At 41.7% G+C, this 11,309-nt stretch overlaps 1 long non-coding RNA gene across 2 annotated transcripts in view; it reads right to left on the bottom strand.

Annotated features, from left to right (window-relative positions):
* Positions 1 to 5,416: 5,416 nt before the first annotated feature.
* The window catches only part of LOC112081118 (uncharacterized), a 23,245-nt gene continuing 17,352 nt past the window's right edge, over positions 5,417 to 11,309 (bottom strand). Inside the window, exons 3-4 of one of the 2 annotated variants that reach the window (XR_002896332.2) lie at positions 6,069 to 6,095; positions 5,458 to 5,498 (exon numbers count right to left, since the gene is read on the bottom strand). This is a non-coding gene — a long non-coding RNA (uncharacterized lncRNA). Of the gene's footprint in view, positions 5,499 to 6,068; positions 6,096 to 11,309 lie in introns of both variants that reach the window. The other variant, XR_002896333.2, reaches the window with a different exon arrangement.

Below are 11,309 nucleotides of genomic sequence, written 5' to 3'. Positions count from 1 at the left end.
TATTGAACTGGTTCTAACGGTTTTTAATACAGGTGATGTCACATACTAACCAGACAGGGACCGGTGCACTCTATGCCACAGTATTAATCTACTTCAGTTTAATATTAAACAGCAGTAATGAACTGTGGGCTATAACTACYAGACCTGGGTTCAAATACTATTTGAAATATCTCAATTACTTTTACATACATATTCAGATATATTTTATTTTAATATTTTTATGTATTTTGGAAATACACTGGGAAAGTATTTGAAAATTCTCTAACCGAAATACACGTCCATGCATTTAACCCAGGTATTTGAAAATAGTATTTGAAATAAGTATTTGAAAATACTCTCAAATACAATTTGGTAGACTATTTAGTTTTTACAAATAAGCATTCAAATACTCAAATAAAAGTACTTGCTTGGGCTGTCTATTTGAAAATACTCAAATAAACCGAAAAAAGAACKTGAAAATACCAGATACTCCAATACACGTTTCATTAACTATACATCAAATAACATGTGAATCAGTTTTGTATAAATCTCACTTAAATATACTGGCCACAAACTGCCATTAAGTGGTCTCAATATTTTTTATTTCATTTTCTAATTCCATGTGTTTAACCTAATAGGCATAATCTAGCAGAGTATCTGTCTACTAATAGGATCTACAATTGACGTGAATGTTTCTGTTGAAATAGATCTCCTCTCCTTTCCCTCCAGCCTCTCACGCCTTCTAAACTGATCATGTGATATGGTGAAACAGGGCCTTCTAAACTGATCATGTGATATGGTGAAACAGGGCCTTCTAAACTGATCATGTGATATGGTGGAAACAGGGCCTCTAAAACTGATCATGTGATATGGTGAAACAGGCCTTCTAAACTGATCATGTGATATGGTGAAACAGGGCCTTCTAAACTGATCATGTGATATGGTGAAACAGGGCCTTCTAACTGATCATGTGATATGGTGAACAGGGCTCTCTAACTGATCATGTTGATATGGTGAAACAGGGCCTTCTATCCTGTGATATGGTGAAACAGGGCTTCTAAACTGATCATGTGATATGTGAAACAGGGCTTCTAACTGATCATTGAATTGGTGAAACAGGGCCTTCTAAACTGATCATGTGATATGGTGACAGGCCTTCTAAACTGATCATGTGATATGGTGAAAACAGGCTTTCTAAACTGATCTGTGATATGGTGAAACAGGCCTTCTAAACTGATCATGTGATATGGTGAAACAGGGCCTTCTAAACTGATCATGGATATGGTGAAACAGGGCCTTCTAAACTGCTCTGTGATAATGTGAAACGGGCCTTCTAAACTGATCATGTGATATGGTGAAACAGGGCCTTCTAAGACTGATCATGTGATATGGTGAAACAGGGCTTCTAAACTGATCATGTGATATGGTGAAAGGGCCTTCTAAACTGATCATGTGATATGGTGAAACAGGGCCTTCTAAACTGACATGTGATATGTGCCAGGGCCTTCTAAACTGATCATGTGATATGGTGAAACAGGCTTCTAACTGATCATGTGATATGGTGAAACAGGGCCTTCAACTGATCATGTGATGTGATATGGTGAAACAGGGCCTTCTAAACTGATCATGTGATGTGTATGGTGAACAGGGCTTCTAAACTGATCATGTGATATGGTGACAACGGGCCTTCTAAACTGATCATATGATATGGTGAAACAGGGCCTTCTAAACTGATCATGTGATATGGTGAAACAGGGCTTCTAAACTGATCATGTGATATGGTGAAACAGGGCCTTCTAACTGATCATATGATAAGGTGAACAGGGCCTTCTAAATGATCATGTGATATGGTGAAACAGGGCCTCTCTAAACTGATCATGGATATGGTGAAACAGGGCCTTCTAAACTGATCATGTGATATGGTGAAACAGGGCTTCTAAACTGATCATGTGATATGGTGAAATCAGGGTCGTTCTAACTGGTCATGTGACTATGGTGAAACAGGGTCTTCTAAACTGATCATGTGATGTGATATGGTGAAAAGGCCTTCTAAACTGATCATTGTGATGTGATAGGTGAAACAGGGTCTTCTAAACTGATCATGTGATATGGTGAAACAGGGTCTCTAAACTGATCATGTGGATGTGATATGGTGAAACAGGTCTTCTAAACTGATCATGTGATATGTGGTGAAACAGGGCAGTCAGCTTGACTCTGTAAATGACAAGTAAGGTGATTGCACTTTGTTTAGGCTCAGTAAACACTAGAGCAGGTTTGGTTTGAACTAATATAAAACTTGTCCGTCGCTATCTGTGAAATATAAATATGGTTCAAGTTTGTACACAGTATATCAAACCCATATCGATACTGAACATAAATACTTATAACGCAACATTGTAAAGTGTTGTCCCATGTTCATGAGGTGATATAAAGATCCAGAAATTTCCAAGCTTATTTCTCTTAAATTTTGTGCACAAATTTGATAACATCCCTGTCAGTGAGTGTTTCTCCTTTGCCAAGATAATAAATCCAACTGACAGATGTGTCATATCAGGAAGCTGATTAAACAGCATGATCATTAGAAGGCCCTGTCAGGATTCTAAAAAGATTGGCATGGGTCCTCAGATCCTCAAAGGTTCTACAGCTGCAACATCGAGAGCATCCTGACTGGTTGCATCACTGCCTGGTATGGCAACTGCTCGGCCTCCGACTGCAAGGCACTACAGAGGTTAGTGCGTACGGCCCAGTACATCACTGGGCTAAGCTGCTGCCATCCAGGACCTCTACACCAGGCGGTGCCAGAGGAAGGCCTAAAAATTGTCAAAGACCCCACCACCCCAGCCATAGACTGTTCTCTCTGCTACGCGCATGGCAAGCGGTACCGGGAGACCCAAGTCTATGACCAAGGCTTCTCACAGCTTTTACCCCTAAGCCATAAAACTCCTGAACAGTAAAATGGCTACCTGGACTATTTGCATGTGTGCCCCCCCCCCCCACCCCTCTTTACGCTGCTGCTACTCTCTGTTTATCATATATGCATAGTCACTTTAACTATACATTCATGTACATACTACCTCAATAGCCCGACCAACGTGCCCCCGCACATTGGCTACCGGGCTATCTGCATTGTGTCCTGCCATACCACCCACCCCACCGCCAACCCCTCTTTTACTCTATGCTACTCTCTGTTCATCATATATGCATAGTCACTTTAACCATATCTACATGTACATACTACCTCAATCAGCCTGACTAACGGTGTCTGTATATAGCCTCGCTACCGTATATAGCCTCGCTACTCTTATTTTCACAGTTTTTTTTACTGTTGTTTTTATTTCTTTACTTACCTATTGTTCACCTAATACCTTTTTAACTTAGAAATTGCACTGTTGGTTAGAGCCTGTAAGTAAGCATTTCACTGTATTTGGCGCACGTGACAAATAAACGTTGATTTGATTTGATTACACAGGTACACCTTGTCCTGGGACAATAAAAGGCCACTCTAAAATGTGCAGTTTTGTCACACAACACAGTGCCACAGATGTTTGAAGGAGCGTGCAATTGGCATGCTGATGGCAGAAATGTCTACCAGAGCTTATGCCAGAGAATTTAATGTTAATTTCTCTACCATAAGCCTCCTCCAATGTCGTTTTAGAGAATTTGGCAGTACGTCCAACCGGTCTCACAACCACAGACCACATGTAATCACGCCAGCCCAGGACCTCCACATCCGTCTGAGACCAGCCACGGAAAGCTGATGAAACTGAAGAGTATTTCTGTCTGTAATAAAACTCTTTTTCTGGGAAAAACTCATTCTGATTGGCTGAGCCTGGCTCATCTGCGGGTGGGCCTGGCTCCCAAGTGGGTGGGCCTATGCCCTCCCAGACCCACCCATGGCTTCGCCCCTGCYCAGTCACGTGAAATCCAAAGATTAGGGCCAAATTWATTWATTTAAATTGACTGATTTCCTTATAAATATGAACTCGATGGAATTGTTGCACGTTGCGTTTATATTTCTGTTCAGTATAGTTATGGATAAAATCATGTTTTCTTGGTTGGTGTATATGGAGTCAATCACTAGTATTGAATTGAATTGGGAGACATCAATAGGAGTAATCACACTCTATTAAATCCATAGCTAGCTATGGATAAAAACATTGTTTTCTTGGTTGGTGTGTATAGCAGGAGAGGAGAGCAGTTGAACTGCAAGTCATCCTCCGTGTTAAGCAACTTTAAATCCTGGACTATCTGTTGTCCTATAGTAGAATTCACCACACACCGCACGCACGCACGCGCGACGGCACGCACGCACGCACGCACGCACGCACGCGACGCACGCACGCACGCACGCAGCACGCACGCACGCACGCACGCCGCACGCACACACACACACCACACACACACAACACACAACACACCACACAACACACACACACACACACACACACACACACATCCACATTTTGTTGATCAAAGTCTATTCAGCTTCCAGTAATGCTTCATACGCATATTAATAAAGATGATGATGAAGACATCCCTTTGTACAATTCACCAATTCATACAATCATCTCATTTGGCAGGTTGCACAAACGAATATGATTATGTTTAAAAACAGAAGAATTTAAATACAGTTAATGTTGTTAAATATATAGAGGGATAAATTTCAATTAAAACAAATAAATGAATGCATTCCATGCTTGTTGCTTTTCAACCTCAGCAAGAATCTCTCTAATTAATTCTAATTACAATACAGACACAACGTTTCAGCCAAAAGGCMGACAGGCTACTAATAGTCCCTGTCATGTATAGCAGGTCATCTCCTGCTGTTAGGAGGAAAACAGGTCAGGTAGCCATTGAGGTCTTTTAGGCTGTAAATGAATGGAGTGATCTGTAGCACCAGCTATCCCTTATAATCATCACAATAGGATCATATCTCCACATCAGAATATTATACACATGTATCATAAAACTTTAACAAGCAAAGCTTACCATCCGGGAAAAAGTTAGTTTTTTTACCGAGAAATAACATTTTCCTGGGCAACTTTCAAATTTGTATTCACACTTTACCGTCCAGAACAACAATTAGTAAAAAGACAGAAGAGACCACGTCAACATAAATTGAAAACAAAAAGGCTTGAAATATTGGACTAATGTTTTGAGATCATTTACATTTACATTTACATTTAAGTCATTTAGCAGACGCTCTTATCCAGAGCGACTATCATTTCTTAATTGCCAGCTGTTCGACAATAATCTCTTAGGAAAAAATCTGAAGACATACTATCAGCAGACTGATACACCTCACAGCATTATGCATTAACAATAAATACATGTATCCCCTTTAAGATGACACCTTAAAGGTGCTTGGTTTTCTTTTTTTTCCTCTCTTTTTTTCTTGCTTTARAAGTGAAGATCGCCTGAGTGGCGTTGAGAGAGAGTGACTTGCATACTTTATTCTGTGATGAATAAAAATAAAGTACCTTTCTTGTGAGAAGCTTCTGTTTTGGGGCCTTGTGGGTCTAATAAAAAAAAAAAAGATAATGATTAAAACACAACATACTCTAACAGCAAGTACTCACATTGTTTTTCTCAAAGCGGAAAACAACAATTAAAAACACATCTAGTATCACAACTTGCCAACACTTCAGAACTTATACAGGTAAGTGTGCGGCAGGGAAAGGAAGGAAAAATTGTGGTGGCCAAAATACTGAAGGCAATAGCAGGAAGGAGGGATGCACGAGTTTGTGTTGGAGAACGTCATAGCGTGTCGGGCAGGAGAGGAGGCGATGCAGAGATGAGAGGAGGGGTAGAGGGTTGCAAGGCATAGTTCTTCACGGTAGGCAGAAGGTGAGGTTAGCAAAATGCACTAAGATGAAAAACATCAGACAAGGGAAAGATGCATAGACTACATGTTAAACTGGCCTTGCTTAGATCTGCTTGCATCATTTGGCTTTAAATGCTTAAATGCTTAAATTTTCTTATCAAGCAACTAGTAAGTGTTTCAAACAAATKTTCTAATAAATGGGATATAAAAATATTTGTTTCTTTTTTTTTTAGATTTGATTAATCTAAAAAATTATATTTTTTACCTCTTCCACTCGGGGGGACCCCTGCAACTGAGCAGCAAAATTGGTGCAACACAAGAGAACAGGAACAGGAAGTGTACTTAGTGGACGAAGTGATATAAAACACAAAGGCTCACACACAGAAGTGAGCAATTCATTGTTTTACAGTACCTGGGCCTTTTCCAGTTATTCTGGAAAGTACCTTTTTTATAAATTGCCATGACTGAAGTTGGCCATGCATAATTTCAAACCTGGTTGGCTTTTCACTAATCCAGCACAACAAACCAGCTTATTACAATTCAAGATAGAAGAATTAGTCCCCATATTGCACTTATTTGGTAAGTGTGTAAAATAAATAAGGCATGCAAAAGATAACACCAAATACCTGATAATAACCTTAATATTTCAACCTGTTCAATCTCACCTTTTACATCCAAAGGCTGTTAATGATAAGGTACTGTACATAACAAATACATTAACACAAACATACATTTCAATAATTATTTCAGCCATAATTCAGATCCTAATCAGTTCAACAGAAAGTTTGCTCCTTCCCAGATGACATCTGCTGCTCATTTGACATACTGCCGGTTCTCTCCTGTCGACACAGAGGAATTGTTATTCCAAGGTGCATAGTAAATGTATTTTCTCAACAAAGATTGTGTGTTGATAGGTTTTCTCGTTGTGCTCCGGAGGCRCATTGAATTTGTAAACCAGGCGGCATGCAGCCTGCCTACTTTCCTCTACCTGGCAAGTGTCATTGATGAGAGATGGCGACTACACAGAGCTCAAGTCTTTGTGGGGATATTTTAATCTATCAACGTCAGGAGAAAAGGAAATCGTTCTTTTAAGACAGATGGAAAGTATTCTGCATGACCATGAACTGTTGTAGACAGGTGATTCAAACTCTATAATCKGTCTGGATCCAGTGAGGATTATTTTTCTTCCTCTTGTTTTTACACTCTGCACGCAAGGCAATCCCTATTGTGTCAACCTAAGCTTGGGTTTATCCTCTGTGCCAAGGATCTATTTGAGATCTGAAAACCTGATCCAAACATTAAACCACCACTTGTTTTCTTTCTTCCAAGCTTGCAATCTCATAATGGCTAATTACTAGCAGTGTGTAAAATCTATTCTCCATGCTTTACAGAGAGGTACAGGCTTTGTTCAACATTTAAAAAAAATAGTGAATAATCAGCTATAAGAAAGCATATTCGACTTTTAGAATGAATCCATCTGGTCCTGGAAGCATCTCAGTCACGCACCAGTTCACAAAAGGACAAATCTCGAAAGGCGACAGTTAAAAACGTCTTGCAAGGAAAAGAAAAACATTTGCTTGGGGGGTCTTGACTAAACAATTATATGGCAACTTTAATGTCACACTCAAGTGTGATCACCGTTTCCCCACTTCCCAGTATCAGAAATGAAATGACCCAAATGACAGGAAGTGACAGTAGCCTTCATGACACCATCTCCTCTTCTCCTCACAGTAGTATTAGAGAAGCTTCAGTGACCAGACAGAAAGATGCAGCATCCCATTCAACCATTCTCACATTCATTAAATTAAAAAGTGTTCATGTTTGACATCATGCTGAATAACAATATCAAGGGCAAACTCCGACCAATAGGGGTTTAATATTATCTTTGATATTATTTGATATTATTTCATTAAAATGAATAGAATAAAGCTACTGTTTATTTCTTTTGAAAGGTGTTTCTCATTTGTTTACATGTGCAGTAGACTCATACTAAGAACAGATTTTTACAAAGTACTACAGTAGTGGATGGTTGGATACTACAACTATCTGTCCTATCCTATCCTGTCCTGCTGTCCTATCCTATCCTATCCTGTCCTGCTATACTATCCTGTCCTATCCTATCCTGACCTATCCTGTCCTGTCCTATCCTATCCTGACCTATCCTGTCCTATCCTGTTCTATCCTGTCCTATCATGTCCTATCTTGTCATATCCTGTCCTGTCCTATCCTATCCTGCTGTCCTATCCTGTCCTATCCTGTTCTGCTATCCTATCCTGTCCTATCCTGTCCTGCCATATCCTGTCCTATACTGTCCTATCCTACCCTGCTGTCCTATCCTGTCCAATCCTGTCCTGCTGTCCTATCCTGTTACCGTGTAGTGTCCTAACGTCAACTCCTGTCTGCTGTCCTACGATGTCCGTCCAACTCCGTCTATCCCCTAAAAAAAAATTCAATTCCGGGTTTTCCCTGTTCATTATCTCCCTGCTGCCTATCCTGTCTGTGTCTCACATCTTGCTATATCTATTAGTCCTGTCCTTAACCGCAAGTCTGCTGTCTCAGCCTATCTTGTCTGTCATCTGTCCGCTTCCTACTGTGGCTCATCCTGCCTATACTTAAGCTGAAGCTTACGTCATACTGCGCCAGTCTATCTGTCCTATCTCTCCATCCTCTAATACTATCATGTCTGTCTGACTCATAATCCTCAGTCATATAATCGGTCCTGCGAGGAATCTGTCTAATTGTTCTGCTGTCTATTCTGGCTATATATTGTCTGTCTTATCCTATATCGCCTCTCATCTCCTATCCTGTTCCTTCTCTGCTGTCTATCCGCTGCTAGTCCTATTACTAGTCATGCCTCGTTATCCTGTCATATCTGCTGTCCAGATCTTCTTGTCCTGCCTAAGTCTGTCCGTGCTGTCTAGATCGGCTGTCCATACTAATCATTCCTGATCTTATCCTGTCATACGATGTCCTGCTGGTCCAGTCCTATCCTGTGCCTGTCCTAATCCGTCTGCCTCTAAAACAGTCTGGCTGCTGTCTACAGTTATCCCAATTAACACTTTTCTGCTGTGTCCTTGTCAATTCGCCTCATTAGACTTTGAAACAATTCAATATCTTTTGTCATAACTCAGGGAGAGATCACCCTTGGCAATATGATATTAAACGTCTACTCCCAGGACCATAGCAGTTCAGCTTGCAGATCCTAGAGAATCCAATACCAAAGCAAGCATCCGGAGTAACTCCTTTGACTATTCTCGGGACTAAAATGTCCATTCACTCTCAACGATATAATAATTACTCAATAATTTCTAATTGACATATGATTGTTCATTAATGAAGAAGAGGCACAAATTCAATTCAGACGTTATGAAGTTATACGAGTTGAGTGGTGATTATATCTGGACATAAAACTCGGTTGGGGATTGTTTATTTATATGACCCACCAGTAAAATAAAGGACCTGTCCATATGTCCCCTTCTATGTTCCTGAAGTTCAGCAAAGATCGTCCGGGTGGTCTGTTGACATGTATATGAACACAGCAGCATCTGAAGATGCCCATCCCTTCTCAATTAGGAGTAGTTGACCCTATTATCTATTACCTAAACAAGTGCTGATCATAACTACTGACTCAAGCCCCACACTAAATGATTCCTTCACCAGTATAGTTGAAGCAAATAGAAAGAAAAGGAAGAGCGTAGAACAGAGAGAGAGAGAGAAGAGAGAGAGAGAGAGAGTAGAGAAGGCGAAGAGCGCGAGAGGATGAGACGAGATGAGTGTACGAGAGAGCAGAAGAGGTGATAAGATGAGAGAAGGTATACCCGTGCGTATCCAGGGTATAGATAGCAAGAATATAATATACCTAGCAGGCTGATATCTTTTACCATATCGTTTACCCTTCTCGTTGAAGCTTCAGAAGCAAGTGCGATACGTCTGCTTCTTGCACGCCGCTGCGTCTGCGTGTATGTCAAAACGGAATCGCTCTCTCGGTACAATAGTAGCAGAGATAAGGCTGACGTCTATAGTGCAGGTGATGGACGCGTAGACTGCTGACTGCTGTCTGACTACGAGTCGAACTGTGGTATGGCTACGCGAATGAGATAGCATGACTGAGCTTACTTGACTGTATGGTGGACGTTAATGAGTAGGCTGATGAAGACTGGCAGCTGTCTGAATGGAACATGACCTGCTGTGCGCGTCTGTCTGATGCGCTGTACGCTGAACTGATGGGATGTCTGATGGAGTCTGAGGAACGTGTCATGTATAGATGGACAAGTAATGGACTTCCCGGGAGGGGTATGGTCTGATTGGCTACTGGACGAGTATATCCTGTGCTGAGACGACCTGACGGACGTGACTGACTGTTGAATAGATGATGGCTGACTACTGGACTGCGTCGATGGCTGAGGCGCTGTGCTGGTAGGCGATGACCGCTGACTGTCGAATAGACTAAATGCGACTGTTATGCGAGTCTAATGTGATTGAGATGATGACTGCTACTGTGAATGGGACCATGATGTTGCTGTAGATTGGGACTGGATCTGATGGTGTGACGTGATGTAAGATGCTGCCTGTGTCGAAATAAACTGAATGCGATTCCTGTCTGACGATATGGTACTGACGTTCGGGCTGATTGGTGGCGTTGACTGGCTTCTGACGTCGAAGTCTTGATCATGATGGCGACTGAGAGATGGTCTATTGATGAGCTGAAGACGACGACTGACGGCTCTTAGAAGGAAGTAAAAGGTGGGTGATGACTGATGACCGACGGTGGGTGATGTAGGTTGGTGAAATTGACAGGTATGGTTTCGCCGAAGTGTCATGTGAGAGAGAACAGGGGTAGGAGACGAGTCAAGGTACCACGGACTGGTGCTTCGATGGGCGGCCGCGAGCAGGCAGAATGCTGGCTAGATTACCCGCCGCACATGCCCGAGGTGAGCTCATGATGTATACCAAATGGGGTGCAGATTCTAAATATAGAGATGTCACTGACTTCGAAGGTCGAACAGTGGCCGTGGTTCGTATAGTAGAGGTGTAAAAAACTTTAGACAGGGAGTGTTATCGGCGGGTGACGGGGAGTTAGGGAGGGAAGGGCGATGGTGGGGTCCGGTATGGGACGGAAGTCGATGAGGATAGGCAGGGATCATGGGAGAGGAAAGTGACGAGGTATGGAAGGACTATATGTGAAGGACGAGGGGGAACAGCCGGATAGGAATATAAGTGGACGGGCGGGTGGGAGGGAGTTGTGATGAAGGGTTTGATAGGGGGAGGTGTTATGGAAGTTAGGGATGGAGAAGGAGAGATGTGATTGGGATGGAGAAGTAGATGAGATGGGGAGAAGGGCAGTGAGAGTTGGGGGAGAAGTGGTTAGTGGGGGAGGTGAATACCTTATTCCTACGCGGAGTGGGAGATTCGAACGTAAAGGGATGAGAGAAACATATAAATAAATAACCGTAACATAATAAGAGGTAAAATGTGCAGAAAGATAAGTTCATTTGACATCAAAGAA

This window comes from Salvelinus sp. IW2-2015, linkage group LG6.2 (genome assembly GCF_002910315.2).
Source record: "Salvelinus sp. IW2-2015 linkage group LG6.2, ASM291031v2, whole genome shotgun sequence".
In the NCBI taxonomy this organism is placed as follows: Eukaryota; Metazoa; Chordata; class Actinopteri; order Salmoniformes; family Salmonidae; genus Salvelinus; species Salvelinus sp. IW2-2015.
Note: the sequence above shows the minus strand (reverse complement) of the source record. Positions and strands in the feature narration are given on the sequence as shown.